The sequence below is a fragment of the Heterocephalus glaber genome, unplaced genomic scaffold (genome assembly GCF_053883595.1).
Source record: "Heterocephalus glaber isolate CG9 unplaced genomic scaffold, H.glaber_assembly_v1.0 deba00001673, whole genome shotgun sequence".
NCBI lineage: Eukaryota > Metazoa > Chordata > Mammalia > Rodentia > Bathyergidae > Heterocephalus > Heterocephalus glaber.
Window position 1 is genome coordinate 2,571,702 of NW_028258410.1, and position 9,526 is coordinate 2,581,227.

The 9,526-nt window shown below is 38.5% G+C and overlaps 1 pseudogene; it reads right to left on the minus strand.

The window, feature by feature from the left end:
• Positions 1-7,026: 7,026 nt before the first annotated feature.
• LOC147822086 (olfactory receptor 2T33-like) lies at positions 7,027-8,511 on the minus strand (annotated as a pseudogene).
• Positions 8,512-9,526: the final 1,015 nt, after the last annotated feature.

The following is a 9,526-nucleotide window of genomic DNA, read 5'->3' on the forward strand; positions in this document are numbered from 1 at the left end:
AGTCATGGCAATGACAAGTCAATATATTTCAGTTATAAGCATCAATGATAATGGTCTCAATTCACCAATCAAAAGAAATAAACCGGCAGAATGGGTCAAGAAGCAAAATTCAACAATATGCTACATACAAGAAACACACTTAATTCAAAGGAAACTCATGGACTGAAAGTTAAAGGGTGGAAAACAATATTGCATGCAACAGGAACCTGAAAAAAAGCAGGAGTAGCTATCCTCTTTGCAGATCAAGGAGATTTCAAACCATCACTGATTAAGAGAGACAAAGAAGGACACTACATCCTTGTAAAGGGAAGAATGCAAGAGGAAGAGATGACAATCATAAATACCTATGCACCAAACACTAGTGCACCCAACTATATAAAACAAATACTAATGGACATGAAAAGTCATGTATGCACTAATACAATTATAGTGGGGGACCTCAACACCACACTGTCACAAAAAGATAGATAAACTAGAAAAAAATAAGTTATGAAATACTAGAACTCAATCAAACTCTTAAACAAATGAATTTAACAGATATTTGCAGAGTCTTCCATGCCGCAAAATCAGATTACACATTCTTCTCAGCTGCACACAGGTCATTCTCCAAAATAGACCACATACTCACACATAGAACATGTTTAAGTAAGTGCAAAGGAATTGAAGTTATCCCCTGTATATTATCAGACCATACTATGATGAAATTGGACATCCATAGCAAAAGAAACAAAAAATTTCATAAACACTTGGAAATTGAACAACACACTTCTGAATAACCAATGGGTCACAGAGGAAGTTAAAGAAGAAATCAGACAGTTCCTTCAATTAAATGACAATGACAATACAACATATCAAAATCTATGGGGCACAATGAAAGCAGTCTTATGAGGGAAGTTCATAGCAGTGAATATGCATATTAGGAAAACAGAATGAGCCCAAGTAAACAACCTGATGCTGAACCTCAAGCTTCTAGAAAAAGAAGAGCAGGACAACCCCAAAGCTCATACAAGGGAGGAAATTATAAAGATAAGAGGAGAAATCAATGCAATGGAGACTAAGAGAACGATACAAAAAAATCAATGAAGCCAAGAGTTAGTTCTTCGAAAGAATCAACAAAATTGACAAACCTTTAGCCAATCTTGTGAAAAAAAGGAAAGAAAAGGTCCAAATACATGCAATTAGGAAGGAAAAGGGTGAAATGACAACAGACCCAGCAGAAATCCACAGGATCATCAATACTTGCTTCCAGAACCTATACACCAATAAGATGGACAACACAGAAGAAATGGACATATTCCTAGATACATATGAATTACCAAAGTTGAATGAAGAAAACCTAAACTTCTGAACAAACCAATATCAACCAATGAAATTGAAAATGTAATTAAAAACTTATCAACTAAGTAAATGCCAGGCCCTGATGGCTTCACTGCTGAAATCTGCAAGACATTTAGAGTGGAAATGCTGCCACTACTGTTTAAACTCTTCAATGAAATTGAAAGGGAAGCAATACTCCTAAATTCATTCCTGGAAGAAAGCATCACCTTGATCCCCAAAGCAGAGAAAGACCCAAATGGAAAAGAGAACTATAGGCCAATCTCACTAGTGAACATAGATGCAAAAATCCTCAATAAGATAATAGCAAACAGAATGCAGAAGATCATCAAGAAGATCATACACCCTGATCAAATGAGATTCATCCCAGGGAGTCAGGGATGGTTCAATATACACAAATCAACCAATGTAATACACTATATCAATAGAACCAAGGACAAAAACCATATGATTATCTCCATAGATGCATAAAAAGCATTTGACAAAATCCAACATGCATTTATGAATAAAACCCTACAAAAAATTGGAATAGATGGTCTCTACCTCAAACTGATAGAAACCATCTATGAAAATCCAACAGCCAATATCATACTAAATGGTCAAAAACTGAAATCCTTCACACTAAAATCAGGAATTAGACAAGGATGTCCACTATCATCACTCTTCTTCAATATAGCTCTGGAAACATTAGCCATGACAATTAGACAAGAGAAAGAAATAAAAGGAATAAAGATAGATAATGAAGAAGTCAAATTGTCATTATTTGCAGATGACATGGTACCCTATATAGAAGACCCCAAGAACTCCACCAAATTCTTCTAGACTTAATAACCAAATTCAGTCAAGTAGCTGGTTACAAGGTCAACACACAAAAATCAATAGCTTTCCTCTACACAAATGACAGACTCACTGAGAGAGAAATAGGGCAAATAATTCCTTTCACAATAGCATCCAAAAAACTGAAATACCTAGGAATCAACCTAAGGAAAGAAATCAAAGACCTCTTCTCTGAAAACTATGGCACTATGAAAAGAGAGATTGAAGATGATATCAGAAAATGGACAGATGTCCTCTGCTCCTGGGTAGGAAGGATTAATATAGTGAAAATGGCCATACTTCCAAAACTGCTATATACATTTAATGCAATTCCAAATGAAATACCAGCAGCATACTTCATGGACCTTGAGAACACAATCCAAAAATTCATTTGGAACAAGAAGACACCCAGAATACATAAATCAATTCTAGGTAACAGAGACATGGCAGGTGGTATCACAACCCCCAACCTGCAACTATACTACAAAGCTACTGTGATAAAAACAGAATGGTACTGGCAAAGAAACAGACTTGAGGACCAGTGGAACAGATTAGAAGATGAGAAAACAATGCCAGACACACTCAGCCATCTCATCTTTGATACAGGAGCCAAACACTCTCACTGGAGGAAAGATAGCCTCTTTAATAAATGGTGCTGGAAAAATTGGGTTTCAACTTGCCAAAGATTTAATCTAGATCTGTATCTCTCACCATGCACTAAACTAAAATTAAAATGGATTAAAGATCTAAATATTAAAATAGAAACTCTGAACAAGTTGGAACAGTGGTCAGGTAGAACCCTTGAAGACATTGGTGTAGGAAAAGATTTTATGATCAAAACCTCAGTTGCCCGTGAACTAGCACAAACAATCAAAAAGTGGGATCTCTTCTTATTAAAAGGCTTCTGCACAGAAAGAGAAACCACCAGGAGTGTGAAGAGACAACCCACAATGTGGGAAAAAATGTTCACCTGCTCTTCCTCAGACAAAGGTCTACTATCTCGAATCTATAAAGAACTTAAAAAGGTCAGACTTCCAAATTTAAAGACCCAATCCAAAAATGGGCTACTGAAATGAACAGACATTTCTCAGACAAAGAAGTAGAAATGGAAATAAATACATGAAAAAATGCTCCACATCTCTGGTCATTAGAGAGATGCAAATGAAAACAACGCTGAGATTCCATTTCACTCCAGAAAGAATGGCTGCTATCATGAAATCAACCAATAACAAATGCTGGTGGGGCTGTGGGGAAAGACGACGAACCCTGCTCCACTGCTGGTGGGAGTGCAGAGTGGTACAAGCATTGTGGAAATCAGTATGGAGATACCTCAAAGAACTAGGACTGGAAGTCTCATTTGACCTTGCTGTTCCACTGCTGGGGATCTTCCCCAAAGAATTAAAAAAAATCATACCACAGTGATATATGTGCACCCATGTTCATAGCCGCGCAGTGTGTAATAGCTAAAACTTGGAAACAGCCCAAATGCCCATCAACTGGAGACTGGATAAAGAAAATGTGTTTTTTTTAAAAAAACGGAGTACTACTTAGCCCTAAAAATGAGAAATTAGAGACATTTATAGCTAAGTGGATCCACATTGAGGCAATACTCTTAAGTGAAATAAGTAGGACACAAATGTGTAAATACCGAATAATTTCTCTGGTGTGAGAAACTGAAAGTGTAAACAAGGACTAAATGTATAATAGGTAATGTGAAATAGGAAGAAAAGGGGCAAAGGGGAAGGAAGTGGGAGGGCTAGGGGAAAGGATAGAAGGGAATGGGATTAATACGAGAAAATGGAAAAATAGGAACAAAATCTTTGTAAATATGGAGGAATGGAGGGATTGAAGGGAGGGCTGGGCAAAGGTGAAAAAATAAGAACCAAGAGAGAATATGCAAAGGTGCAAATTTCCAATGATGAATGTCATTATATTGTATACCTAAAATGTACCAATGATTACAATGAATAATCGATAATGTAAAATATTAAGAAAAGGTCCAAAGAGGTAGGGGTAGTGGGAGGGACAGGGGAAAGGAAAGAAGGGAAAGGAAAAATGATGAGAAATGGAAAAAATGTAAATAAAGTGTTTGTAAATAGGGAAAGGTGGAGGGGGTGAAGGGAGGGCTAGGAATGGGGAAAAAATAAGAACCAAGATGCATTATGTAAAGGTACAATTCCCAATGAGAAATGTAATTGTGTTGTATACCTACTGTGTACCAATGAAAGAATTGAAAACAATAACAAAAAAAGATCAGACCTCCCAAATTTAAAGACCCAATCCGAAAATGGGCATCTGAAATGAACAGACATTTCTCAGACAAAAAAGTAGAAATAGCAAATAAATACATGAAAAAAAGTTCAGCATCACTGGTCATTCGAGAGCTGCAAAGGAAAACAACACTGAGATTCCACTTCACTCCAGAAAGAATGGCTGCTATCATGAAATCAACCAATAACAAATGCTGGCAGGGCTGTGGGGAAAGAGGAACCCTGCTCCACTGTTGGTGGGAGGGTAGACTGGTGCAGCCACTGCCGAAATCAGTATGCAGATGTCTCAAAGAACTAGGACTGGAAGTCCCATTTGACCCCACTATTCCACTGCTGGGGACCTTCCCCAAAGAATTAAAAGAATCATACCACAGTGATATATGTGCACCCATGTTCATAGCAGCACAGTTTGCAATAGCTAAAACTTGGAAACAGCCCAAATGCCCATCAACTGGAGACTGGATAAAGACAATGTGTTTTTTTTGATAAAATGGAGTACTACTCAGCCATAAAAAATGAGAAATTAGAGACATTTATAGCTAAGTGGATCCACATTGAGGCGATACTCTTAAGTGAAATACATAGGACACACATGTATAAATACCGAATAGTTTCTCTGGTGTGAGAAACTGAAAGTGTAAATAAGGATGAAATGTATAATAGGTAATGTGAAATAGGAAGAAAAGGGGCAAAGGGAAAGGAAATGGGAAGGCTAGGGGAAAGGTTAGAAGGGAATGGGATTAATATGATCAAATGGAAAAATAGGTACAAAATCTTTGTAAATATGGAGGAATGGAGGGGTTGAAGGGAGGGCTGGGCAAGGGTGAAATATAAGAACCAAGAGAGACTATGGAAAGTTGCAAATTTCCAATGATGAATGTCATATTGTATACCTAAAATGTACCAATGTTTAGAATGAATAATCGGTAATGTGAATATTAAGAAAAAGTGCAAAGAGGTAGGGTAGTGGGAGGGGCAGGGGAAAGGAAAGAAGGGAAATGAAAAATGATGAGAAATGGAAAAAATGGAAATATAGTCTTTGTAAATAGGGAAGGGTGGAGGGTGTGAAGGGAGGGCTAGGAATGGGGAAAAAATAAGAACCAAGGGGCATTATGTAAAGGTACAGTTCCCAATGACAAATGTAATTGTGTTGTACACCTACAATGTACCAATAAAAGAATTTAATCAAAAAAAAAGTAAAACGGTGTAATGAACATCATTTCTAATCTTTGAGTCATCAATCAGGATGCATCTGCAGTGGAAACAGCAAAGTGTTTTATTTTGCTTTGTTTTTCAAAAGTGAAAAAAGATATTTGTCAAAGAAGATACACATTCAGGCAATAAACTACTTTGAAATCCTCACTCCTCAAGAACATACAAATTAAAAAATAATTATGAACTATAACACTCACTAAAATTATAAATTGGAAAGATTAATAATATTGAAGTAAATAGACCTCACTGAATTGACAGAAATTTAAGAAAAAAGGCTCCTTTGAATAGGAAACTGGTGTAAAGTTCATCATTGATTTACCAGGAGAAGTAAATGTGTATGATCTCCAAAGCAAACTTTAATTATAGCAGATTCTCACTAAAAGCCAATGTGATGTCCATCAGCAAAGTAACACGTACACATTTGGTGCCATTACAGACAATAGACTTGGAGCAGTTGAAAGGAACCAATTACAGATGAATGTAAGGATGTCAAGGCATCATGGGAGTATGCAGAGCTGAGAGAGGCAGAATGTGCAGAGTGTTGACTGCTGGTTTCCACTGACATGAGAATTGGAATAGGCCAAATGGGGTAGGAGTAAGTCAGACCCATGGTCATCCCTTAGATCAGGTCTCACTGGGAAGGGCAGCAAGAGGCTCTGGGTGGAAGCATGCTGTGTGTGCTGATCATAGGTGTCAGCCACAAGTTCAGGCCCTGTTGGAATTGGCTGGAATGGAACCCTGGAAACTGAGCTTGCTAATGCTTAAAAATCAACCCTCCATGTGAAGAAAAGGCTAACAGTTAATTGTCAAATTTTCTTTACTAGTTAGTTCATGGAGTAAGAATTGATTTTGGCATATGCTGTAGAAACATTTTGGTAAGAATTTGTAATTTGCAAATTTAAGAAAATCACAATTTGTGTGGTGATGACAGCTTATTAAAATAACTGTAAATATGCAGAGTCACCTAAAATTTAGATCCAGAAAGATGAAAACAATAAATCTCAGGTGGAGACAGAGAAGCTACACTACCACCCCCAATTGTGGTTTTCCTTTCCACTGTCTCACTTACTTGAATTCCACACCAGGCCAAACCATCACATGGAAAATTCCAGAAATCAAACAATAGTGTCCTTTTGGCAGAATGATAACATATTTCACAGTTCCTGTCCATCCCTATTAGGACGCAAATCATTCATTTATTCCTGATTTCCCGAAGGGACAGGCTCCCACTTGTCTTGCATTGACAGTGCGGTATCATCACAGGGCTTACATTCATGTCATGTTTATTTAACTTGGTAATTATTCCACATGCAAAAGTAGTTATGGTGAAAATGCAAATATGTCCAACAGAAGCTGTAGGGTTTCTTTTAAGTCAAATGATGAAAGTTATTGTTGTAGCAAAGACAGGGAAACAATATATACTGAGTTTAACATTAGGTTAAACTAATGTACAAGTTGGAAAAACATAAAATTCTTGTTGGTTTTGCTGTGGCACATTAAACTGCAAAAATTACAACCGCAGTGCTTATTTGCATGGCTAGGGTAAAAGTTAATTAAAATAAAGGATCTGGTTTCATCAGTAATTTCAGTTGTCCATAGGCATCTTGGAACATAACCCTCATGGATAAAGGGGTTATGCCATACTTTTCCTCTGGAAAATTCCAGAAAATCACTTTGTACCAACGTGAGGTTGTAGAAATCAGTCCATTAATTTGTTATTGTTCTTGTTTTTATAATATCTGGGATTAGACCTTGTGCCTTCACACTAAGCTACATTCCAAGTCCTTTGATTTTATGTTTGTTGTTCATAATATTGAGACAAGGTCTTTGAAATTTCATCATTTGTCCAGGCAGGGCTAGAACTTGCTGAGGCTTTTGGCTCAGGTCACTCACATGCTAGGAGTGTGGGAGTGTGCCACCCCACTGTTAGATCAGTGCATCCTTAACTCTGAGTGAAGGCAGCATGGACTCAGGTACTTGCTCAGAGCTCCCTTCACATCACTGTTCCTCAGGCTGTAGATCATGGGGTTCTAACATGGGAGTGAAGATGGCATAGAATGCAGAAATGACCTTATCCTGGTTTGCTGACCTGTATGATGTGGGTCTTACATAGGAAATATGGCAGCACAAGAAAAGGGTCCCACCACAGTCAAATGGGAGGAGCAGGTGGCAAAGGTCTTCTTGCGGGCTTCTATGGAGTGCATGTGCAGGACAGCACTGAGGATGAGGCTGCAGGACATCAGGATGAAGGACAAGGGGATGAGGAGCATCAGCACACAGCAGATGTACATAGCATACTAAAAGGCAGAGGTGTCACTGCAGGCCAAGCACTCCAGCATGGGGGCCTCACAGAAGAAATGAATGATCTCATGGCTGTTACAGAACGTGAAGCTCGGGGAGGCAGCAGCCTGCATGAGACCATCAGCTGCCCCAGGACCCAGGACCCCAAAACCATTCTCAGACTCAATGGCCAACTCATGAGGGTGGCATACCACAGTAGGTGGCACACAGCCACATAGCAGTCATAGTACATAGCTGTTAGAAGGAAGACTTCTCCACCTCCCAGAGGAGGAACATCTGAAGGAACATCTAAAGACTACATCCAGCCAGGGAGATGGACTTGTTTCCAGTTAAGTAGGCAGCCGCCATCTTGGGCACAGTTGGTACAGACCAGCATCATGTCCATGAGGGAGAGGTGGCTCAGCAGGAAGTACATGGGTGTGTGCAGCCAGGGGTCCTGGTGAATCAGGAAAAACAGGAGGCCATTAAGGGAAATCACAACTGCTAGGACAATTTCAAAGGGAATATGGTGGGCTGTGGTGTGGTTGAAGAGTCCTAGTGGAATGAAGTCTGATGTGGTGTTCCCATGGTCCATGACTGCAGATGTGACATTGTACATGGAAAAGAGAAGAGAGAGGTATCAGCCTTTGATGCATCATATGAAGTACATGTTCCTAGAAAATTAGGTGGCTAAAAAATATGGACCACATTTTAGATTCTTCATCTGACATTTGCAAAAAGCAAAAACATATGTATAATATTTCCACTTTTTCATATACGTGATACTTCATATACTAATCAACTTATGGTTGGAACATCGCTTAATTGGTGTAACATATCCAAATTCTTTTAAGTTGCAATTACCATGTATATGTGATCTTATATTACCTGAAACCATATTAAGGAGTCACAAAGAAATGATGACACAAATACTTTCTCACTGATATTTTGGTTGTATTACATCATACATTTCCTTAGATTTCAAAACTGAATTAAGTCAGTATTTTAGTTTCCTAAAAGCTTCAAGGTATGTGCTTGATAATGAAGACTACGTGTATATATCAAAGTATTTTTCAACCTAACAATATCAGTGATTTTTCCCTGACATTTAATAATCCAGAAGCACATTTTCATCCCAAATTGTGTTTATATTCTTAAATCTGGAGCCTGGAAGGCAGTGTATCTGTCAGCTTGCAGTGTGCTGGATACATACCTCACACCCACAACTTAGAGGAGGAATTGTCACATTTGACTGGAATCATCAGATCCTTGTTTCACGCTGGCTGGGCCCAAGTCAGAAACATATTGGCTGAAGTTCCAAGTGAAGAAAATCTCTCAGGTCCCAGTAGCTGGAAAGTAGAGTAGGGAAAGAGCTTTGGGAAGCAAGATCAGGCCTCAGGGACCTGCCCAGACACATGGAACCCTGGACAGATCTCAAAGTCAAATGATGTCATGGTCCACACTAACCATTACTGAATGAGTCTGCAGAGAGGAGCATAATTTTGTTGGGAGTTATCACTGCACTTTGTTCCACTATACAAAGTGTTACACTTAAAACAATAAGTGATTTATCCTGCAAATACAAACATAAGGCTAAATGCTCACTTTCA